The sequence below is a fragment of the Anser anser genome (genome assembly GCF_964211835.1).
Source record: "Anser anser genome assembly, chromosome: 6".
In the NCBI taxonomy this organism is placed as follows: Eukaryota; Metazoa; Chordata; class Aves; order Anseriformes; family Anatidae; genus Anser; species Anser anser.
The window spans coordinates 23,668,933-23,695,193 of NC_139726.1; the positions used below are offsets into that span (position 1 = coordinate 23,668,933).

Genomic DNA, 26,261 nt, shown 5'->3' on the forward strand with positions numbered 1-26,261 from the left:
CTTTGCTGGGTTTCGTTTTCTCTAGTTTATTAAACCCATTTGATCTGGGATTTTGTCTGATTAAATCTAAAATCCACGGTAATAAATACTGTAATATGTAATTATTATTTATACACATATGAGTACTCATATCTATGTTGGCATGTTGGAATGCACATGTGTAGAGTACAGCTATATTCTTTTCCCTTTCCTACTTACTACCTCCTGACAGTAACCTGTGTGCACATAGATTATAAACTTTTAAAAGTCATATACCACTGCAGTGCATTCCATTTTTAGTGAGTCTTTCTTGGAGGTGACTGGGAATAAATTTAGCTTGAACTAGTGTCTGAAAGAGATCTGTCTCCAGTATTACTGACTGCTCAGCTATGCTAGTTTGTCAGTTTTCAGGGCAGAGTGCATGTGCCTTATCTGTCCTGTCTCTGCTCCTGATCGCAACTCAGAGAGCAATGCCCATAATAATTAAATTAATTAAAAATGAAGCTTTAGCACCAACCAGGCACTCTTATCTTGTAAAGTCTTAAGTCAGGTACTTCATTATACTTTAGCTCTTCCAAAACAAATGCAGACCTGGCATGAAAATACTTCCTGGGAAGGTTCCTCTATTCTAAAGTGAAACTCTAAAGATGAGACTATAGGATATAGATCAGAGTTTTAATGTAGCTCTCTCTGAGTTTGCATTCCATACTCCTTAGTTTAAGTCACAATACCAAGTCCAAAACAAGGCTGAAGACCTATCAAAAACATCCTCTGGCCCAGTAAGAGGTGTGAGGCAATGCTGGGAGAATTGAAATTCTATGACCTATAGAAATAAACAGAAGATCTAATGGCCCTTTTGAGCCTTAAAATCTCTCTGTTTATATAAATTATATGCACAGGAGTCTTTAGAGAAGAGCAGATTTAAGTCTGTGTTATTTTCTTTATTATTTCACATCACTGAACAGGGAAAAAAAAGACATAAGTAGTACTACTTAGGTACTATCCTAATTAGCTGAGTCCAACATCATCATGAAACTCCATCCTCCTCTCAGGGGAGAGAACGGGAGCTTCTGCAGCATGCAGAGACTGCAGTAACAGCTTTGGAGCAGTCTGCACTCCCCTACACTGACCAGTTTGTAAGCTGGATGTCAGAGAATTTTAAATTCTGGCTCAATTCATTGCATTCAAGCCTGGCTTTGGAAGATAGCTCTGGTATTAAGAAGGTGTAATGTGGCTCAGAAGACATGGATACGTTTCCTGGCTCCGCTTCAGATTTCCTGTGCAATGGACAGTTTATGGAACTCTTTCTATAAGTAACTTGGCTTAAAGAGACAGGTTTCTTCAGTCTTTGCCCAGATGACCTGTTGGCTCAGCTTCACAGTCCCTTTTGGAATAAGCTGCAGCAGCTAAAGAAATTACTACTCTGTAGAAATTATTGAAACTGCAACCCACCCACTCCCTGAAGTACGTGTGGAGCCCATAACAGAGGCACAGAGGGGTGGTGTGTAAACTTCCCAGCTGCTGCAATTCATGGCCTCACATATTAATATAAATACTTTTAAAAAAATTTAATTGAAGCAAATATACCAGCTTGTGAACAATGGCAAATGAAGGCTTTGATTCACATCCCTACTTGGACTTGGCTGCAGCACTGGAAGAAGTTACTGCCCATCTTTGGCAGTCACACAGCCCCTTCAGCTAGAGCAGTGAAAGATGACCAGCCTGTAATCCAATTCTGGTTTTCGGGCTATAATCTAATACTGACTTTAAGCCAACAACAGAGCTGTCATTACCAAACATCTGTGCAGTGAGTAACCAAACGTTCCCGATAAAAGTGAAACCTGACAGAGGTAAAAAGAGAAAGAGAAAGAATATACCCACTAAATGGTTGGTTATATTTTAATACGATCTTGATGGCACCTTTTCCAGAAGAGAGAAATGAGGGAAGTAACAGCCTCAAAGCTTGCCCTCTCACCTGAGTATCTGTTACCAACAGTTAAAGACAAGCAAATCCCACAACATACATCTGATGGACTTCTGACAACAGCTGCATGGTCATGGTAAAGCAGACCCACAAGTCAAAGCCAAGAGTGAAAAAAATATTGTACACTACCTCTAGATTTAGGCAAAAGTTTGTCAAAGAAATCCAAGCCTTGCTGTTGTGGAAATGATTCTGTTAGGCTCAGCTTTGAAAACAGATGCCTGGGAAGGGACAGAGGAAATTCCTTTTCTGTTAGCTACTGTTATGAAAATAATGAGCATCCTTTTCCAGCTCCTAGGATACAGGTCAATTCCCTGACCATTACATTAGGAAACACATTCAGACTTCTGAAGAATTTTCAAGCTCCCATCATCCACTTGTCTATCTATGCTGGAAGTTCCTTGATTGCAGGCTCTCTTCTACTCCTGCTTTTGCTAATATTATGTAGTCTCAGTCCTGACTGAGGCTTTTCAGTCTTAACATCATAAGAATACTAACGTAACATACTCCTTTGGATATTAAAAGATAAAGTTTACTATGTGTTTTCCATAAGACTGAACCTTTGCACAAATTGGAAGCATTGTCAGTATTTACTAAATCAAAATTATTGTTTTATAAAATAAGTTAAATGAGAAGTGATGCAGAGGGAAGGTGGTTACTTCTAACCACTATTTTTTGTCCATTACATCAACTCCAGTTTTACCACTGTTCCTTGCATTTTGTGTCTTTTCCACACAAAAGCATTGATCATACCCAGCTCTATGAAATGACACCCTGACGCTGCATCAGGCTTTTCCGGCAAACAAAGTGACTTTCATACAAGCTCCCTTTCTACTAAAAAAGTAAAACATTTTCTGTAGTTATTAATGGTCAATTCTTGTGACTATCCATGTGTGAAGGGCATTTGCCTCACATCTTTAATAGCAAATAGTTAATGAGGTGTTGGAAATTAACAACAATTAAGAATGCCTGGGAACAGCAGAAGGTGTTTGATCCCTTCTAGATGAAGTTGAGAAAATTTGTTTCTCAGGAAAGGGTTTGTGCCTGCAAGGAGGGAGAGATGGAGGGGGATTTCTAATATTATCTTCCTTCTACTTTACCTTGCTGAAAGTCATTGAAGTGACTTGTCAAGTTGAAAAGCAAACAGGAAGCCTGAGTCTCTGTGGATACAGGATCAATTCCAGCTTCCAGAGGGTCTTTGAACCTTCAGTTCATAGTCTTCAAGAAGACACATCAGAACTTTCTAAATGGGGTCAAAATTCAGAACTGTATTATTGTTTTGAAAGCCCAAACCTTCTGCAGTAGCTAAGTCATTTCTTAGTAAAACCAATATGTTGGTATTTTACATGCAATTATTCCTGGTTATGTCATGGTTGCAGAATGTTTGCATGCATTCAGAAAGAATGTTACGCTCATGGAAGATGTCAAGCTATAGCTCAGGGAATTCTTCAAGAAATTCTGGGAAGTATCACTGCATGCTTGATTTTTCCTTCTGGTCTTCCTCAGGCACAGACAAGATACTGGGCAAAACAGGCCCTTGATCTAATGTAGTACAGACAGTCTTTTCCTCTTACATTATACACACATAAATCACACTAATAAACGTGCTAAATAGTCATAAGCACACATAGGAAGAACAGGACTGCTCCCCTCTAAGAGATATATTTTCCATCTTCCACAGAAATGAAAAGCTGAAGAAGAAATTCAGCTATGTTTTTCCCAAGCTGCTCATGATCTACTTAGTGCAGCATACAGGAGCAAAGGAACTCTAAGATTAGCAGTCAAGTCCCCAGTCCAACTCCCCATCACAGTCTTGTGGAAAGATCTACTATAATTGACCCGAAGAACATAACTTTGAGTCTGTTTACTCTCCCTGTAAATTTGGACAAGCAGCTGCAGAAACAGATAGGGATGACCTTTTCCCATATTAGAGAGCAATGGAAGTTTAGAAATTTGTCAGGAACCTGATCAAAATGAGCAAAGTTTCTTCAACTGTCCACCTTGGAATCCTTTGCTTTCAGCTCATGGAATGTATTTTCAAGTGTTGCCCAAGGCCCAAGAACTATCTAAAGCATACAATGAGAAAACAGATGGAGGAAAAATACTTTCTCTTGAATAAATATAAGAAAGGTACTAACATGCAATCTCTTTATTTAACTGTGAAATTGGGAGAGTCTTATTTCTAAACTTGCAAATACACAGTAGAACTAAAGGACAACATTAGATCACACTCCCATCTCCTTGGCCCAGGTGAATGGAAAACATTTGGGTAAATAATATTCTAGGTGTAAAACATGTGTTCTCCTAGGATGTGTTCAGTAAATGCTCCCAATTTACAAAAGAATTATCTGTGAATTGTCCATGAATTTCCATATCCTCAAAATGTGCTATTGCAATTGCATTTCTATACGCAATGCGGAATTTTAGAAAGCACAAGGAGAAATGATATTTCTTTTTGTGAACGTTTAAGGTTAGAGGTTTAAGACACTGACTCCATAAGTTGTTTTTCTGTTCACTTTCTCTTCACTGTGATGCAAAATCAGAACGGATAACATGCTAATTCCATATGCAGGAAATTTAATAGAATGTCCATCAATGCTATTCAGCCTTTGTATTCCCACCCTGGAGGTGATTTCTTGTACCTCTGTGTGGATATCAGGATCAGTAAAAGTTAATGTGTATACATATCATTTCTAAGTATTATTCTTGCAACTTTCTATTTAAACAGGGCATTACTTGGTAGTACAGTTTATTACCTATATTACATACTGATGGAAAAATCTTAAAGAATTGTAACGATGCAAATGCTGTAGTGTGATAAAAAACATACACATAGAATGCATATCCTAAATTATATTAAATTAAAAAACAGCAACAACAAAACATGTATGTTGGACTCAGTAAAAAAAATAGCGTAAACCCAAGCAACGTAACGTGGATGTTACTCCATCCTTTTCCTCCAGAGCCACATCACAGGAAAACACAAAATTAAGAAAAGTGTAACAGAATATAAAATTCAGAGAATAGGTCTGCAACCATACAGTCCCAGGAGCCTTGTCTGTAATGAACAAGATGGGGAAAGACTGGAGAATGTTTACAGAGATAAAGCAGACGCACAGAACTTCAGAGGCTTCCATGTAAGGTTAAGCCTCCACTTTTCAGGTCAACTGCTGTAGACAAATTTGTCATCCAGTGCATAGTGACTAAGTGATAGGAGCTCTATTTCATTTATATGTACAAGCAGGGGTCAAACACCGTACGCCCAAACTGATAGCAGACAGTTTCATCTGAGAGAACCAGGTAGAGAAGGAATGCACTTCAACTGTTTTTAACATCCCATTGGCTTTATTTGTACTTCTAGGCGTGACAGCATGCATGGTATTTATTGCTTAAAAGAATTTCCATCTGTAAGTTTATCATCTTGTAAAACTCAGTGAGAAAATTACTTAAATATACCAAATCCAGGTTACAATAAGGCAGATAGATTTTATTTTCACTTTGTACACCAGAAAAACTACTAGCATGTTGCTATATAAAGATGTAATTATTAGAGCTCCAGTGTGTTTCAAGACAGGCATACTGCTTCAGCTCAGTGGGTCCAGCTAGTATTTCACTGTCTCCAAGGCAGATGTCTGTGGAATATGAAGAGGGAAAAATACTTCCCTCTCATATTCTCCTGTTTCCTGCTATTCTCAGCCTGGGAACAATCAGAGGTGGTTCTTATGCATTTACTAACCAACTATGCACCTCTCTCCCATGAACCACTCCACCCTCTTTTTTAGCCACTGTAAACTCTAAGTATCTACTACATGCTCTGGTAAAAATTTCCAAAGATATGATATCCATTGCAAAAAGGACACCACTGTCCTTTGGTTTGCCTTGACTCTGGCTCCTAGTAGTTCAATTTGATGCTCCCAATTGTTCTGTTGGAAGACTTGGGGCATATTGAATAAAACAGCTAACCAGAACCCATGAAATCAAAGTACTGATAAAAGGCATATTAAAGCCTGTGTAGCCATTATTGCAGCTACAGATTAAGGTGCACAAGATAGACATTACTTGAGTCACGTAAAAAGGTTTATGTTTTAAGAGCTACCTCAAAATTATATACCATAGCATACTATTAGTAATCTATTATCCTATTAATTTTATAGTTTTCTTAGTTGTTTCATACAAAGCCTGACTGTGCAATCCTCCTTCTGGCAGTACGTCCACTGACTCCAAGTACTGCAGAATTGGGATGCAAGTTGTTAACCCCAAATATTTCACTAAACCAGTGTACTTTTGTGTGTGTGTGTGTGTGCAGGATACCAAGCCGTATGAGGCAATTCAGCATAAGCTATATTACTGGGCTGAATTGAATGGTCAGAAAGAGCTGTCGCTATAGGCTTAGCCTGTCATCAGCTTATTGCTATGTACTATGGCTTTAGTTTTTAAATAGAACACTAAAAAACATCTGATAGATCTAGATATACAGCAGAAAAGACCATATGTATGGAGAGTACACTAATTTAAACATATAAATATTGTAACACTGTGGAAGCAAATGCAAAGATTGTAAATATAGACCTTAAATTTATAGAATCCCCCCTTTCTTTCCATTGGCATCCAAAGCATCTATTTCCAGAGCAAGCATCCATAGCAACCTCTGCCAGAACCACTAGAGAGAAATACAGTTCAGCATGCCTACCTGCCTTAAAACCTTAGTGCTGCACAGACCTTGGATGTAGATGCTTCACAGGGAAGGCTCTGGCACTACTTACATGGTGAAATGATATAGGTAGCATGTGACAAATATGTAAAAATCATCTATAATTTACAAGTTAAATTAAAAAGTTATTTCGATATTAAAGTGGTAAGTGAATAGAAAACAAAATATCTTCCCATCCTAGTTGTACAGAGTGGAAATAAGGGAAGTCAAGAAGCCATTACAAAATTACAAACGATAGCACGCTACTAGTGACAGTCATAATGACATATTTATAAACCATTATTAATTACTTTGCAAATCTACTAAAAGGAGGATGAGTCAAACAGTAATAAAATAATAGGTCTAAGAATCTGCTTTTTAAGATGGTTAAAGTTATAAACCCAAGTCTACACTAAGTTCCCAAGTGGTATTATTTACAGATTCTCATTTCAGATATTAAAACAAACAAACAAAAACAAACAAACAAAAAAAAACACCACAACACAGCTTGCCATAAACTTTTATATTAAACAGAATCACATTCTCAGGTATACATTTGGCCAGTAGAGCAGTTGATAACTACACATCTTCTACCTTCTTCAGCAAGAGGTTCAGCAACCTTTCAACCACTCAGCTGAATCCTAATCAGCAAGGGAAGAAGCTAAGTTAAGAGAGAAGAACACTAACACAGTTTGGGCCTCCATCCCATACATTGTATGACTTACTGCAGGACTAAATGCCTGGCACACAAAACAAACTTTATATCAAGTATAAAAGAAAATCTGCTGAGGACTTGATTGAAACATGACTTAATAGAAACATGACGGAAAATCGAAAGCACTAGTGGTATTACATAGAATTCTGATACGTATGACATACCAGCCAGCTCTTCTCCATACAGCTCCTCTGTTCTGGCATTCTCACTTCTTTAGCTTCTATTAAAGTGTTGGTATTTTTTCTGAGAACTAATCAACATGTATTTCTCTTAACTGATTTAATTAAATTTTACAGGGAAATGCAGTCATCTGAGTACTAAAACAATCTTGTTAACTCCAGATAATTTCTTTCTCAATGTATGCCACTAAATTCAGCAACATGTCAATAAGTTCTTACAAATATATCAGTTTAGTTTTTTCATTATATTAGTAAATATATATGACATTTCATTCATGGAAATATCTAGAGACTGTAGTAAGGAAAGTAATGCAGTATTCTTAATCTGAGTTCAAAATTTGTGATTTAGGAATTTTGTACATTTTCCACAATTCAATGGATACCTAAATTTCCCTTTAAACATTTTACATTCAATCCTCAATCTACTGCTCCATTCAGTAGAAGAGCTCTCTTTATTACTGAAGAGTAGTAGTTTGCTTTCTGAATGTAATCGTGTTATAAATATTGTCACAACCCTTCCAAGAGAAAGCCGTTTTACTAATATTTCATATTGGAATAGAATTGGACAGGTTTGTAAAATGTAGAGTTTCTAAGTAGTAACTCCAAGTTCTACTAAGCAAAGATAAAAACAAACACTGGCTCAATAAATGTCAGCTTTATCCAAAAATTTAGGTTCAAAAAGCATGTAAATGTGAAGTCAAAATTGTTTCTGAAATTTTGTTAATAAAAAGGTCAATGCAAAATTATAAAACCTAAAGTCAACAATAATGTAAACCAGATGCATAAAATTAGACTGATGGCCAAATTTTGAGCTAGATTTTGTCTCCAATATATATTGACAGCATATTGACATATTGACAGTTTATTCAAATTTATACTAGAATCTGGAAAAAAAAAAGTCCACATAGAGCTGTAATGTGGTGAGGTACTCAGACACCATGTGCAGTTTTTATATTTCTCTGCTTCTTGATCAGGAAATACTGTATCCAGTACTGAAGAACTGAGTAAATACAAAACTTAAATAACCTAGCAGTACATTCGGAGGCACACCATGTTCTCATGCCACGGCAGTTCTTAACTAATTTATTCCTGTGTTATGCAAGAGATCGTAACAGCAAAAAATACCTGTGCCATAAGAGTTATCCTAGACCCACCACTAGATTAATAGTTAAACTCCAGGTCATGATTCCTGTACTAGATTGTCACTGAAGTTAGCCTGCAAATCCTGTAAAGATTTTCACTGAAGTTAGCACCACCTTCTTGACAATCTACTAAATACTAGATAGGGCTTGCACTCTCAACAAGTCTGAGAAACATTAATTGACTTTACTTCTTAAGAAGGGGTGACAAGAAGGGGATCTGTGTGTCAAGACCCTCATAGCATCTATGCTGGGGTGTTAAAGAATATTCTAAGCAATACGGAGAATATTTTCAAGAGAGTGAGAACAAAGTACATTAATTCCCCATGAATAGGAGTTCTCCTTGACTAAGGAACTGATTAGACAACAGAAATGAGACAGCATCCTTGCAGCTATTAATCAGAAATTAGCAACTTTGTATGTCTTCCCTGCCTCCCATTACCTATAGGTAGATAATAGATAAAGATAATAGATAGATATCTCTAGATATCTCTAGATATAGATATCTCTAGATATCTAGAGATAGATAAAGATAATAAAAGATAATTTTTGCAATTGTAGTGTTGTCTTCCTTCTGAGTTATCTTCACTGCATCCTACATTATGCAATGTGATTTGCTTTATATTACAGAAAACCATGCAATTGGATCAGTCAACACTGGAAAAAATAGCTGAGGGATATGGCATTTTCCAATCCTCTCCTTTAAATGGAAAAATAAGTCTGCAAGAGGGAAAGAAACAAGTTAGGTCTCTCTTTTAAATGTAATTTACAATACTTTCTTATCACTAATATCAATTAAGATATTTATTCTAATTTATGGACACCTGCTTGACATCAACAGAACTGACACACCCCTCCAATTACTTTTCTTATACAATGGCATATTTATTTCACTAAGATGTGATGAGACTTTTCTAATTTCCTGCATAACCACCCCCAAGCTCTCTGTATATCTCCCATTAAATTGTGAACAGGCTTCACACATATTTTTAAATGTTTGAAAACGGCAGGCAGAACTTTTTGATGTTTCAGAACATGTTCAGTCCCAGTGTCTCAATATTGTTTGCTTGCTAACTCCACAAGCTTATGCCATCCATATGAATGGAATTTAAGCTTTTGTGAAAGTTTACCATATCATTAACATCTGCCTAAAGTGCTGTAGTCAGAGGTCTTTCCTTCTAATGTCAGTGCCACTTTGAAAATAAAGTTGCAGGATTACTCCTATTCTTGGAACATATTTAGAAGTTAATGTCTTATTTTCTATGATTAGTCCATAACAATGTCAAGTGTGAAATTTAAATTAATGAGCACTTCGCTTATTGAAATGACTTCAGCACTTTTGCTACTTTCATTGATTTCTATTTACTTTGGCAACCACAAACATGAAGAACATATTTCTAGATGTGACTAAACAGACTAATAATATTCTAGTATAGATGCACCCAGTGATCGAACTTTACACTTAATTCTAATTTTATTTTGAAAAATTAGCATAATAGGAGAAATATATTATTTATAAACTACTGTTTGTTTCCTGCATTTCAGACAGTGTCATCTTTACATTATTTTCTTCCCACTCTCTCCACACAAAGGAATTGGCCTACACTACTGAAACACAGTCGTGAATATGGTATCAACATTACCCTTCCATAGAATCAATTTAAATTTGAACTAATATATTCATCATCCAGTAAATACCATCTCAGCAGCTGTAGCTAACCTTCAGGGCATTTTAGCCCGCTGCTAGAGGCCAATTCAAAGGAATAAGCTGTATTTGATTCATAAGAGCTAAAGAAATATGTGAAAAACCTTTTCTTCCCCTCTGCTCTTCCCCACACATCGAACAGTCGTTTACATTACTTGTTAAAAATTTTAAAACACTTGCATTTCTTGCTAGTACCTAACGGAGTTTGCTAATCAGCAAAAAAAAAAAAAAAAAAAAAAAAAAAGCAGACAGGATATTTGCTCAGAAGAGAAAGCCAAGGCCATGAATTTTCTCCATATAGGCGAGAGAGGAAGAGAAGAAAAGTGGAAAAGAGAAAGCAAGTCTCCCCAAAGGCTACTCAGTATGTGTGTAATGCAGCAGGCTGTTCAGAGACAGCTTTGCGCCTGCTGGAACTCTCCACACCCTCCTAGGTTTAGCCTTGCCCTTCTCAAAAGTAAAGGTGCACATATATAACATAGCACAGCTAAATCCACAGCTATTACAGCTACAATGTGATGCAAAGGGAAAAAAAAAAAAGTAACTAAAGATGGAATCTGACCTTCTAACAACAGAATAATAACCAAAACCCAAAACAAATCCTCACTCTGCGAAATGGTTGTTCTTTGCAAACATGGATTAAAAATAAATAAATAAATAAAAAGGATTAATACAGTAAAAGAATATGGGAAAGGTTGAACCTTTTTTTTTTTTTTTTTAATTTAAAGACAGATTCTGCAGACCATTAAATTTCCCTGAGCAGATGTAGCTACACATCTTGATCTTTGCAAAATCAGTTATTTGGTTTCTCATGTATTCAGTGTATTTGTTTACTAATACAGAAACTTGGATAATGACCAGAGTGTCTGTGACTGTAAGCTTGAAGCCACTTGCTCCTGTAGAATTGCATGACGCATGAGATTTATGAATTCTTTCATACATGGAAGATTATGTCAGCACAGTGTTACCTGCTCCATGTTAAGTTTGAAGGTTAGCTGATCTCTTTTCTTTTGCTTCAATTTTGCAGCAAGACCTATAGGATGTGACAAAACAGTTTTTTGCATCTACTACCAGGCTGGAAATAGAGTCATCAAACTATGATGCTAATCCATATAAATGTATCTAAAGAATTATTTAGATCTCTTTAGATAAAGAGATTTCTATTACTTAAGGAAAACCCACTTTTCCAGGTAGTGCTCCAGCATGGAGTAAACAGCAAATCACCAAAAAAAGAGACTTCTTTATTTGATGACACTGACAAAAGGAGATTCAGATTGCAGAACATTCTTGTAAGGAACATAGATGGAAATCAGAAGAGCACCAAACTATGGGTCAGAATGAACCAGTGAGCAACAAGCTCACAAGGAAGGACAAGCAGTAGATACTGTGACTGAGGAGGAAAGCTGCATCATCAGGGGAATATGTGAGAGAACTCTAGCCTAGACCTGAGAACATTCAAAAGTGATGAAAAAGTTCCTGCATCACATAACGGCAAATTCTGACATTGAACTGGTATAATCTCTGATTTCTAAAGAATTTTACTTATTGTCTGTTGTACAAAAAAAGTTTAATTATCATGTAGTGCTGAGGAGGAATACTTGTGAAATGGGAACTTTAGAGTATGTGTGCTTCTACAACAGGAAGTCCAGGGGAATGAGAGGGCAAATTAAATAAGGAAAAGAAAGAGGAGCCCAGCCAAACATTGCCACCTAAGAAATGCCTACAGGGAAGCTTGACCATGAAATGTGGCAGCTGTGAAAATAGGAGGGTCTCAACCTTCAACATTTTTGTATCTCAGCCTCTCTTCTGTGCTTCTTTAATTTCTATCAGTTTAGTAGATCAAATCCTTCATTTTTGTAAAGGACCAAATTTGAAATACTTCTTATTTAAATTCCCAAATGACTCTCCTTTCCTGAGACCCAACTTGTGATACAAATCCCTCACTTATTCGCAGGTTGAGTCAGCAGCATGATACTAGTTTATGAGGAGCTTTAGTACAGTTAATAACTTACCTTTTGAAATGGTATACTTAAGAACAAAAAAGCCTTTCATTGCTTTGGAAAGGATTGTTCAAATAGGTATGACAGCACACAAAGCATGATGTTCTCTTATGAGAATAGGTGGCAGCACCTTTCTGGCTACAAAAAGAGTCTTAGAGCACGTGACAGAGATACAACAAGAATTTTTCTAACAAGCATCTTGTGCCTGCACATCTGCAACTGTTCCTGCTTCCTTCTCTGCAACCACTACTATACATGGCTGTTTCTGCTGAAATTAGAAAAGCATAGGAATCAATTGTACATCATGGCAGCATCTTATGCTGACCAAGCAATTACAGAGATGAAAAGCAGTAGTCTCTGGAGCCTTTTATTTATTCAAAGATCTCCAAAGCTCCATGTACAAAGCTTTGAAAAGTGAAACTTTTCATGGTGTCTGGGAATTTATTTCTTGATATTTACTTATTAAAGACATTCTAAGGCTCTAAAAAAAATCTGAATTAATGTGCCTACACCATGGCCTTTTTAATTTAGGAAAAAGAAAGACATATCTGAACCTACAAAGAAGATCAAGAGGCTTGTACACCAAATTCAGTCTTTAAAGCTGAGATTTGAGAAGGTTGTAGCAAAAGATAGTTTTATGCAGGAAGACACAAGTTCTTAAATCAGCTTTTAAGGAACAATCCTGGAATCATCATTTATAGACAGTGTCATCAAAACAAAGGCCAGATTCAACTCTAATTTTTAATTAATTTCTGCTACAAAGGTAACACTATTTTTCTGTCATTGATCTCCCGGGTCAATATTAGAACAGCCGTTAAAAGCTCTCATTTACTTGATTAAAAAAGCAAGAAAAATCAGCCATGTGGTTTAATGGAGGAATGCTTTCCCTCTATGTAACACATACACTTTTCAAATGAACAAGTCATGTCATCAGAAATAGGTGTCATGACAAGACTAGAAGTGGTTTCTGCAACCAGCAGAATGCCCTACCATATAACTAACCAGCATAACTTTGAGGCAAGCACTCATTTTCAAGCAATTTTTGGTTATTTCATATGTGAGGATTTGGAAAACAGAACTGCTTTAAAGAAGACAGGTAAACTGGCTGCAATGTCATTTTACAGGCATAGAGGTCAAACCAGTCCCCAGTTACAGAAGTCTGAAGTATCTAAAACCGTGATATCTGTGGCTTGCTGGGTCTTGCTGCTTTACCAAGATCTGACAAAAGCCACCAGAAGAGCTGTACAGTTTAATGAGAAAAGTGGGTTAAAAAAAATTTCCTAAATTTCATTCTTATATTATATTTGATAATGAAGCCAAGTATGTTGCCCAAAATACCATGATGTCAGCTTCACCCCTACTACTGTCTCCAATACTCAACTTTGGGTTTTATGACAAGATAACCGTGAGATTATTGTATAATGAGAAGAATATTTAGGCAGGCAAAGGCTCTACTGATGAATTATGGAGAATCTCATGACTAGCTGCATGCTGAAAACACAAAGAAATAAAGAAAGGACTGCTGCAGGGGCAAAATTATTCCTATAACTGTGCAGCAGTGCTCTACAGCTATACTGGAAGGAACCAGTAGTTCCTGGAAAAGAATGCTATTGTGAGGTGTTGTGTGAGCTAACCTAGCATGATGAAAACACTGCTAAAACAGAAGCTAAGGCTTTTCAGGTTCTCAGGAGATCTTAGTGCTGGTTTTAATGAGCTATCCTGTGAAGGCAATCCATCAGAATCCTAGTGACCAAAGAACAACCTTCACTAGGTCCTTTCTGTGCTTTCTGACCCTGTGATAGTCATTACGGCTAAACATTAAGAGTAAACACAGAAGAATTTTGAGAGCACCAAGACAGATAGCATTGGACTATAAGTATTTAGTATTTTTTACCTTACACCGTCAAACATAAGAATCTGCAATTTTTTGAAATACAGGGAGTAGATACTGCAACTGCACAAGGTTAAAATGATGATTTGGTACTAAAAAGGTATTAGTCCACCATTATTTTCATTGTGCTGCTTATTTCAAAATACATACATTGATCGCTGTCATTAAATAATTGTTTTGCCCCACACAATGCAGTGTTTTGCATATTTGCTGATGTTTCCCCAAAAGCACTGGGGGAATGAATCATTACTGAAACAATTTACTTTCAGTTAGTGCATGAATGCCTTCCCATGATGCTTTGATGCTTTGTTTGTCCTCCTATAAAAATTATTTATGACCCAAGTGTGATCTTTTAAATCAGAATACTTATTCAGAAATCAAAGCTCCGGCATGTTAATGCAAGTAGAAGCCCTGACTAATTTTTCAAAGCCACGTTGAATATTCAAAAGCTAGAACTGAAGGAAAGGAGTTAACATTAATTAATATTTGAAGCAGTAAAATAAAAGCAACAGTGAAGCTAATTTTGCAGGACAATTAATCATGAGTCTTGCTAATTACACATGGGATTTTGCAAATGATTTTTTTCTCAGGTAGCAGAGTAAAAATGATAATCCACTACCCATCAAAATCATTGGCTCCTCACCAATGTCCCCAGCAAGAGCAATTAGCGGGAACAGCAGAGCCCTAGTAATTGCATGTCAAGAGAGGAGAATGTTAGAATTTTAATTGCTCCAAATAAAGACCACTTGCTCATACATACACCTGACTGTCCAAAACTCGTCTGCAAGCCGGAGCAAGTATGCAACCACTTCCAGGTGTCTGCACAGAAATAACTCTGTGGGAGAAGCACTCTCTAAGCAGCACATGCAGTTTCTGGAAGAAAATATCAATATGCACTTATATTCTGAACTGCAGTGTCATCACTTGACTACAAGAACTGGGAAAAAAATATATCACCCACTTGGGAAAAATGTGCATATTCTTTATATTTGCCAAATATTTATTGCTGACATTTTTTGAAGAACTTTAACTATCTTCAGGGTGCCAAGGGCTTCAAATTTACTGAATTTTAGGATCACCAATAAAATGTTTTTAACAAGACATCTCAAGAGGGCATAAAATAAAAAATTACCATATTCATGAGAGCAAGTCTGTAAGATTGCAATGCTATAAACTGGATGTCTATAATGTGCTTGTGGCTTTCTTAATTAAAAAAAAAAAAAAGTCTAGTAATTAGAGACTCCGGTTCCATTTTTGCACTTTATCCCAATCACTGACACGCTACCATTACTTTTTTGTTTAATATACTTACACATGGATGCACACAATTGCAAATAATCAATAATATTTAAGTATGTGTCCAAGATCTAAATGATGATGGATATATTTAAATATTGCTTTTCAGGAAATTACTACTTTACTGGTCATGTAGTAACTTATAAAACGTATGGGTTGAAAGAAATCCCATCTTTTTCCTCATCTCTCTTCAAGGCATTTACCATTTACTCTCATTTTTAATCCAAATGACTGACTTGCCTTCCAAGTACCACTGACTACTATTGTCTTTCACTCCTCCATTTCAATGTGTATCATACTAAGGTGCTAAATCACATACTTTCTGCTGTTAGCTTTGTTAAGTGTTAAACCAAAAGTAGTAGCCTTAACTTATCTAAATATATTCTTTGCATGTTCAAAATCACTGTACATTGTTTATTACACCATGACTGCTTGAGAGAAAAAAAGCAGGTCATGCAGAGTGCTGCTTCCTTTCCTGAATTACCAGCAGATCACAGGTGTTTATCAGACTCCCGGAGGTGATTCAGGTAATAAACACCAGGATGGCAGTTTAAATGGTTAGAAGCTTTTCCATCAAATACAGTCCTTGCAGTCCTATCGTTTTGCATATATTGCTCACAAATGGCAAATTATTTATGCAGCCTCCTTAAGTGGTTCCTTCTGGTTTTTACTTTATTTTTCCAAAGCAGGAACCTTTTGAAGATGTGTGTTCTCATGACAAGGCAAACTATCATTCCATCTGTAAGTCTGACTCATTTCTTAAAGCTCACTGTAGATACATAACGCAGTGACCTTACTTTGCCCTTCTGTTTAGCTCAAATGTCTTTTCAAAGAAATCACTAATGTCAAAGCTGACGTTACTATTCTGTGCTTGCACAAAGAGACCAAGAATATACTGTATGCAGTAGAAACTGGCTTTTAAATAGGAAAAGGCTTTAAGAGATTTCTCATGAAAATAAAATGACAGTAGGCATTGACTAGTGACTGCTTCTTGAAATGCAGCTTTTAAAAGGATTTGCTGTAAATTATACTAGGATGAGGTTTTGGAAACAAGCCATTTAAACTGAGTTTATTTTTGTCTAAATTGAGCAATACCAAAGATGAATTTACCTAAATTTATGATACTATAGAAAGTTACTGACCAAGGCATACCTCTAGCAATTGCCCATTACCTAAAGGTAACTGGAATTTGTTTCATGGTGCTGAATCACCAAGCCCATATTTAATACCAAGGTTGTCGTATGAACCAGCTTACTACTATGCAGATCACTTGCTGCTTCTCTTCTTGACAAACAGCTCTGCAATAATCACTTACGAATTCCTTACATGCAAAATAGATTTCAGGGAAGGATTTATTGGCGTTTATCATAATTGAGCACCAGGAAGAAAAGAGGAAAAGCCAGCACAATACAAAGTTTCTAAGAATAACCAGATCATAATCACTGCACCAGTGGTGTCACTTTGGATTTCTGTTAAAATGTTAAAAATCAGGTCCTCATCTTGTGAGATAACACTTGATTTCCATAGAAATGATATGGAGCTGAAGGTGTTAGGAAATACTCAGAATCTCCAAGATTAATCTCTGCTATTTTTCAACAGTTTTTGACAGTATAGTGTTAAGCCATAGACTAAAGATTTTGGCTGCATTATAACTGCAGGGTAAGTAACAGAGTATCACCAGTTTGATCATGGCAAGTAAGAGTAAAGAAAAAACAAGTATTACTGCTTCTGTTTCTTCGCAGTATGAAAATTATCTACAAGGAGACTAAGCAACTTGCCCAAGCACACACAGTAAATCTCCCACAGAACCAAAGCCTGAATCCATCTACTAAAATCTCACAAATAAATGTCCTATTTTATGATCAGTACTCTTTACAGTTTAATGAAAACTTATTCAGAAGACAATATTAAATACATTTAGGAACGTCAAGTATTGTGCTATCCAATATGTAATTCAGATCAATTCCCACTCCCTTCCTGTTGTCTTCTGGAACACAGGTTTTCTAGCACTGTCTGTATTTTTGTGCCATTTCAGACTTGTCATTGTAGGAAATCTGATCTTACGTCACAGACTGAAAAACTGTATAGGACCCTTACCAATGTATGTGAAAATAAAGGATGGCAGAAAATGCCAGTAGGTAGAAAGTAGACAAGAAAGATTTTCTGTGACTTCAGTTCCAGAGTTCCAGACATTCAAAGGACAAAAATTTTTAGAAAAAGGAAAGGTGTTTTTACATGGCAGTTCTGTTTTAAAGGAAAAGAAACAATTTCAAAATGAACTCATATCACAGGAATGCCCATGTGCATTAAACCCAAAAGATTGGCCTGCCCAGGGAATTTGTTCTTTTCTTATTATTTTGGAAGAAAAATAGGAAGAGTTTATTTCACTTCAATAAGCCATGACCTAATCAAAGACAAATAATAAATAAGCTAAGAGGTGAAATACATTTTAAGACCAAAAATATATGTTGTATAATTGCAATGAAAAATGAAAAAATAAAAATTCTCATCTAAAATTCAGTCCTTGTGTAATCTCAGATTTCAAGAGAATTATACCACAAAGTCATACTAGAAGTTTTGTTCTACTGCATCAAACTTTCATCTTTGATAAAAACATAATATCCCAAAACACCTTAAGGAAAACAACTTAAATACAGGTACTGCAGATGGGTTAAATCATATACATACAGTGCATCTGTTTTTTATCTGGCAAACAGGTGCTGGACTTTGGATTCGCTGACTAGCCACAACTTTAATGACTTTTCAATGAGAGGTGAAACAGGGACCCAGGGAGTCTTCCAATCATACTTGTTCAGTCATTTTGGTTTTGTTTTTGTTAAAACTTTTTGCTAAAAAGTTTCAGAGAAGATAATATCAAAGAAGATATAATAAAAGAGTGTTTCACAACACCTTTCCTCAGAATATCTTACTCTGAAGTAGACAACTGGCAGTTAATTAGCCAGAAACTAACTTGCTTAGATACTGGAGAAAAATAAAGCAGGTGACATGTCAGAGGAATTTTTAAATATTTCAAAATGAAGCATTAAAACATATGAAGTTCTGCACATCAGAGAAAGTACTTTAAACTTCTAGCCAAGAGTCTGGTCCCACATATTCAAATACAAAAGATATCTTAGCTTCAAAGATATGAGGTTCTCTCTCAGGTTTAGGGGAACAACAATGCATTGTGATTCCTGCCTCTGCCCACAGGCTTCTCTTGTTCTTCTAACTCTATCCTATAAACTCTGCAGCATTTTATAGAGCCATATCTTTTAAGTGCTTCAGGGTGTGAGGGTTTGGGGGCTTTTTGTCTGCAGAATAGTTCTAATACACACCCACAGTGATTACTACATGGAGCGTGAGTGCTTCCTCCCTCCCCGCAAGTAAGATAATTGGATACCCTGTTACGCTATAAACTACATTTTTAAAATATTTTCACACACAAAATATGCATGTGAACCCTGGGACAAAATTAAAGATATATTAATAAAAATTAAAGATGAATAGTTAGTTTGAATGCCCAGCAGTGATGCATAATATAAAATAAGAAACTGCCAGGAAATTCAGAGTTTAGATATGACCTTCCTTCTTCAGGGGATGCAGAGTGTAAAAGTGAGTCCTATCAAAACCAACAGCCAGAAAGGACTATCACAGTAGCAATCTAAACTGAATTAAACACCCGAACAGATATTACAGAGCAGGATCATTAGCTAAATGATTAGACAAAGCTCTTGGGTATCCTACTTATCCTCTCAGTTATAAAGAATGGCAAAATTATTGCCCTACTGACCACAAAGCAAGAAGACAACACTGTGTTTTGGAACATGAGAAAGGCTCTGACTGGAAAAGAAACTTGCCTAAGGTTAATACAATTGTCCAGTTTCAGGTAATTCACAGTCCGTCTCCAATACATCACTGCACACTTGCAGAAAATGCCATCACATAAACACAGTAATCTTGCCCATTCATTAATTATGCCATCAGTCACCTATCCTAAACATACAATAGCTGAAGAGAAACTGCAAAATGCATTTTCTTTTCCTCGAGACTCTTTCCCTAGGCTCTCTGTCTGTTTTAAGTTTCCATCCACGTTCCTCCTTTCCTACAGTCTTTGACCTATTTAGCCTGCTATTTGGCATTCTTTCAGAAACAGAAATCTAAAAAATGTACAGTGAGGGAGAGAAGAGAGAGACAAGGAAATAGACCCAACTCCCAGGATCAACAGGATGTTGATATAAGAGATCCAGAAGTTCCTTCCCACCAGACAGATCAATGAACAATTATCTGTAAAGCACAGGGCTAGGCAGCAGGGTTCAACACTGCTCAGAATTATTTACTTCTCTTGCAATTTAAAAAAACTCTCCTCCTTGCCCTTCAGCGTGTAATATATGTATAGAGGGCTCTGAAAGCTGAAAATTCATTAGATGAATTAGGAAAGAGCTAATAAAGCAAGCTCCCACTAACACTAACAAGCTGGTGAAAAAACACTCTCCTACCTGCATACTACTACAATCAATCTGATATTCATCACAGCAAATGTTGGAACAGAAAGAATCAGCCAGAAGTCCCATTTTATCAATGGATAAATACTGCTCATCTTTGCAGATATACTGGGAGACTGAGTGAAGAGGCCACAAAGTCTGCATCAGTACTGTAAAACAACCAATGATGAAGTCTGGATGACTGATTTCAACCCCAGCACATATCCCAGAAAGTTGTGTGGCCTAATTGTTCCAGTGTGTCCTCATGCTCTGCAAAGCACCACCTCCAGCCTCCACTGCCATTTCAAAGGCATTATACCTGAGACAACGTAGATAGTCATGTTAAGATAGAGGCTACAGTAAGTTGTTTGTATTGTACCAGCAGCTCGAAGTCTATCTTCAGAGTTGCCATCTGGGCCGGGGATGAGGCAACAACCTTCTTTCTATTTAGTAACCAACACATGGGCTCATGTTTTCAGTAAATTGACCTACAGCCATGATTGCTAAGATCCACTATACCCAGATGTCCCAGCAGCAATAAAGGTGAAACTAGGATTGGCACCAGATGAGAGTCAAAAAGTAAGAGGAGGCCTATGACAGTGAAGACAAAGACCAAGGGTAGGAGGATGATAGCTGCAGGCCTTTGCAGGGAAGTATGAAGGCACATGACACTCTTGAGTAATTACTTAAAGGAAGCTGATATGGAGCCCATCTGAGAGAAGCTGGCTTCCTTTGCCCCCAAGTAATGAAACAGAGAGGGTGTTTCCAGACACCTCTGCTTACACAAAGAGAAGGGAGATGGCCTCATCCCTAGAGAAGCCTATGCCAAGTAGGTTTGGGGCACCAAGAGAGAAGAAAGAAAAGAACTGACATTTGCTCTTACTGAGGCAACTTGACACAAGTGCCCTCATCCTTGCTGTGTAGGCATGAAGCACTCTTCCAGGTTTGCTCTACAACACTGATCTAACACAAGCAACAAAATAGCACATGCAAATGATACCCGCCAGCCATTCAGCTCCTGGCAGATCCTGAAGCCTTTTCATGCCGAACTCAGAAAACAAAGAAAGTCTCACATGGTGTTTTCTTAATAGAAAATCAAGTAAAGGTTGATATTACCACAGACCTGGAAATTCCACACTATTCATTTACTGGAGAATGAAGATGTAACAGGCAAGCTTGTGACCGACCTGGAAAGGGCTCAGAAGGACTTGGAGCAAGCACTGAACACAGTTTCTCCAGAGATTGGACACTGGGGCAGACTGCTGCATCAGCAGCTACCAGTGATTTTCCATGCTGGAAGCATAAGCATCAGGATAATGAACTGTGCCAGGCCTAAAAAACCTATATATTTATAAAGTGTGTTTTTGACACAGTTTATCCAGTTCATGGTCAGACAGTTGTATATAGTTGGTGTCCAAGAACTTCAAGAGAGTCTCAGTCCCTTTTATTTTTGTTTATGTTATATTTATAAACATAGCTAGTTCTACAAGAGCACTGTCAACTTCCTACTTAGTTGTCAGTGCCCAGCTAGAATATGGCCTCTGTGCTCCGTGTTTTTGTCAGGGTAAGGTAGTCTTTCTTGGCTGTTTTGACTAGACTCAAAGGATTTCCAGATGGCCTCAGCAAGAGGCCACTCTTCTAGCCTTCTGTAAAAAAGCTCTGACTCATACTTACGATTAATCATGAATAGCTTGTTTGGAAGTACTCTGTGGAAGTCGACCTAACAGGACCTAATTCTAATCACACAGAAAGGCTGGGCCCCATGTATGAATTCTCTCTTTTTTCCTCTTTGCATCAGGCAGTTGCTGGGTATTGTCTAAATTGTGTGCTAACTTTCAGGGCATTCCCCTTGCCAACAGCCTCTTTCTGTGAGGTCAGCAAGAGATTTTCTGATATTTGACATGTTAATATATTTGAAAACACTTTCTAAAAAGTATTGTATCAGTCACAAGTGTCTTCCTTCTTGAATATATTCTCAATGTAAGATTCTGAGCTCTACAGTCCCCCCGTGCTCTTTTCCCACACAGAACTGCTGTGTTGCCATCTGGGAGTTGTTCAGGATAGTTACCCCCAAGAATAACACTTTTTTTCTGCTCTGGAGCTACTGTCAATTCATCATACAAAACCATGAAACAAGCCTCCACATCTGGAAATCAGCACCTTCCTTCTCATCTAGAGGACAGGGTAATACCTCTAATGGGCTACAGTGATGCAAGGCAGATTGGAGTGACACAACAGAGTTCAAATACATCAGCTTCCAACACCTGTGCCATGCACACAATGTGCTGGAAAGCATTCAACCTGAGCCTAGTACCAGTGCCAGTTGCACAAGTATGGCACCTGCTCTGAATGTTTCTGCCAGGACATTTGAGCAGGAGCCAATACCTTTTTCCAAAAGAGGTGTTAACCCAAGGGTTCATAGTCTAAGTGCCTCCCAGAAACAGAGAATAGATAGAGGATAAACATATGATTTTAAAAGTAGATCTACCAAGTGGACTGTCTATCATAAATCCTGTTTTCCTCACTCACATAATGTAGAAAGTCTCTATTAAACTGCTACAGTTCTGTGTTCGTAACTCTGCTAGAAAGTGAGGGAATTTAGTCTTCATCTGTGTAAAGGTGACTGGAGATAATGGAACAGGTTGTAATAAATTTCTTTCTTTAATTAATGCCTCTGAATCTCAGAAAGGGGAAGTCTGCTCTGTAATTAGATATGTGTTAAGCTTTTCTCTACATCAGTCAAGCTCTCCACTGCAAAGAAGCAGATCTCATGCTAGTCTCAGAAAGAAAAGGGTTTGTTTTTGTACAAATATACCTGCATCTAATGAATATCATTTATTACTGAGCCTGTGATACAGTTCGAAGCATACTCCCTAACACATAATTTTTTTCAAAGCATCAATAATCTAACCAAGCATCGTGGTTGTTCTAAAGCAGTTCATAACACCAAAACAGATCAACAGTACCGTATTTTAATGATGGGAATGCATGGCTGCCCAATTTAGTCAGAAATATTTTATCTTTTTAGCCAGCATATTCCTCAAATTCCTCTTCCCCTCCAAGTCCACACATTTTCTGAGGAGCCTGATGACTAAACAGAAGAGGCCTGTTAGTTTGACCTCAGTGCCAGGAAAGCTCATGGAGCAGATTATCTTGAGGGTCATCACGCGGCACTTGCAGGGCAAGCAGGCGATCAGGCCCAGTCAGCATGGGTTTATGAAAGGCAGGTCCTGCTTGACGAACCTGATCTCCTTCTATGACCAAGTGACGCGCTTGGTGGATGAGGGAAAGGCTGTGGATGTGGTTTACCTTGACCTCAGTAAGGCTTTTGACACCGTTCCCCACAACATTCTCCTCAAAAAACTGGCTGCTCGGGGCTTGGACTGGCGTACGCTTCGCTGGGTTAGAAACTGGCTGGATAGCCGGGCCCAGAGAGTTGTGGTGAATGAAGTCAAATCTGGTTGGAGGCCAGTCACTAGTGGTGTCCCCCAGGGCTCGGTACTGGGGCCGGTCCTCTTTAATATCTTTATCGATGATCTGGATGAGGGCGTCCAGTGCACCCTCAGTAAGTTTGCAGATGACACCAAGCTAAGTGCGTGTGTCGATCTGCTCGAGGGCAGGAAGGCTCTGCAGGAGGATCTGGATAGGCTGGAGCGATGGGCTGAGGTCAACTGTATGAAGTTCAACAAGGCCAAGTGCCAGGTCCTGCACCTGGGGCGCAACAACCCCAAGCAGAGCTACAGGCTGGGAGATGAGTGGCTGGAAAGCTGCCTGGCCGAGAGGGACCTGGGAGTATTGGTTGATAGTCGGCTGAATATGAGCCAGCAGTGTGCCCAGGTGGCCAAGAAGGCCAACAGCATCCTGGCCTGCATAAGAAGCAGTGTGGCCAGCAGGTCTAGGGAGGTGATTGTGCCCCTGTACTCGGCTCTGGTGAGGCCGCACCTCGAGTACTGTGTTCAGTTTTGGGCCCCTCGCTACAGGAAGGACATGGAGGTGCTCGAGCGAGTCCAGAGAAGGGCGACCAAGCTGGTGAGGGGTCTGGAGAACAAGTCTTACGAGGAGCGGCTGAGTGAGCTGGGCTTGTTCAGCCTGGAGAAGAGGAGGCTCAGGGGCGACCTTATCGCTCTCTACAGTTACCTTAAAGGAGGCTGTAAAGAGGTGGGGGTTGGTCTGTTCTCCTACGTGCCTGGTGACAGGACGAGGGGGAATGGGCGAAAGTTGCGACAGGGGAGTTTTAGGTTGGATGTTAGGAAGTACTTCTTTACCGAAAGGGTTATTAAGCATTGGAACGGGCTGCCCAGGGAGGTGGTGGAGTCACCATCCCTGGAGGTCTTTAAAAGACGTTTAGATGTAGAGCTTAGCGATATGGTTTAGTGGAGTACTTAGTGTTAGGTCGGAGGTTGGACTTGATGATCTTGAGGTCTCTTCCAACCTAGAAATCTGTGATACTGTGAAGATTTTTCCGAGTTACGTCTTGAATTGATGGGAGTAAATGCACTCAATATACTTAGGTAAGTTAATGTACTGAAGATAAAAGACTAACGTGTTCTCAGTAGACACCGATCAGCGAGAACGTAGCCTAGCTGAGCAACTGCTTCAACACATCTACAGAGCTTCCTCCTCCACCTTGTTAGAACATTTCTTCTGCTACTACTTCTTCACTAGTGTCGTTAAGGCAGGCTTGCTTGTCCATTACTAAGCGAACACCATTGTTCTAACAAGAATCAGACACTTTTGAAGTGATTCATTTTCAACCCCTTAAACTCAAATTATCTCTGTAATAAACAATGGACAGGGAAACCTGTAGTTAACCAGATCCAACTCAGCTTTCTAACACAGACCTTCACATGTCTACTGTCAGAGGTTCTTTTTTGACAGCAGCAGTAGCACTGTGCTATTTTTTCCTGTGACATCCATGGTGTTGCTCTAGATGTTCTCAGATTAAATGACAAGCATGGAACTTATTCTACCCACTTTGGTTTGGGCCTCTGGAGGTTATTTTTAAACTACAGCAATAGGTCAGACATTCTTATAAAAATCAAGCTTAAATGCTGAGAATATGGCCTGTTGCACTTTGCAAATAAAAAAGGCCTAACTCCACCTCTTGGTAATAAACTGCATATGTAAGTGCTAAGTATCATTTGCTATTAATAATTTAATATTATTATGTTATTTAATAACAGCATAAGCCTGGCCAGGAAAGGAGGCAGCATGTCCCACCACTTTCTTAAGTGAACAAGTTCCTTCCTCTGCATAAGTATTCCGGCACAGAGGTGCTTTATGTCAGATGAACTGTCCAGCCCACCTCTACTTTTTGCAAGGGAAGGAAGCTTCCAGCTAAAGGAAAGAGCAGTCTTAAATATAAGATACACAATGGTGGAGACCATAATGGCATCTAAAAGCATTTCCAGTAATACAGACTAATCTTTATTGCTTTCTGTATGCTTGTTAATTACATTAATCATGATGAACTTTAATATTATTATCTACTAATAATCTTATACTGATACCAACGTGGATGCAATATATAATACTCTGAGAACGCCATGCTTGGCTGCATGAAGAACAAATGGAGTGCATTTTTTTTCATTACAGTTTCTGTTGTATTTTCTTCCTATAGCCTGGGTAAAGTCAATCATGTACTGCCACGAAAAGAAATCCATAACTCATACTGTTCTGAGGTCAGCATTTCCTATTTTGGGAAAGGAAAGGTTCACTTAAGCATAGACATGGAGGTTGTTATATAGCTCTGGTAAAACCATAGCATAGTCAGAGATTTACATACTTAGGCCAAAAAAAAAGCATTACAAATAATAATATCAACTGCATAGAAAGAATTTGAATATGAAGATTAATTTATCATCCATTGCCAAACAATTAATACTGGAGTGTTGAAGAAGGTTAATTCACGAAATGGCTAGTGCCAATGTAAATTCTTAATACTGCTTTATATCAAAGTACTTGTATTTGTCATCAGCAGAGAAGACTGACTGAAGGCTACCCAAAATTAGAATTGCTAGGAAGTCCATCGGGTAAAAAGCACTACAGAAGAGAAATGGCATTGACAGGGATGGGAAAAGGACTCCTGTAACACCTTGATAAAGAGGAAAAGCCATTTCTGTGATAAGGAACTCATACATAAAACAGGCTACATTGGTTGTTTTGCCACTGGCTTTCTGTCTGAGTTTGGTATAGGTCAAATTTACAT

At 38.0% G+C, this 26,261-nt stretch overlaps 1 protein-coding gene across 3 annotated transcripts in view; it reads right to left on the bottom strand.

Annotated features, from left to right (window-relative positions):
* LOC310901464 (uncharacterized protein) overlaps positions 1 to 26,261 on the bottom strand; it is a 425,578-nt gene that overhangs the window by 272,225 nt on the left and 127,092 nt on the right. Inside the window, exon 1 of one of the 3 annotated variants that reach the window (XM_083841083.1) lies at positions 3,061 to 3,943. The exons of the other annotated variants lie outside the window; for them this stretch is intronic. The gene's annotated coding sequence lies outside the window, so the exon portion shown is untranslated. Of the gene's footprint in view, positions 1 to 3,060; positions 3,944 to 26,261 lie in introns of those variants that run through there. 3 annotated transcript variants of the gene reach the window in all.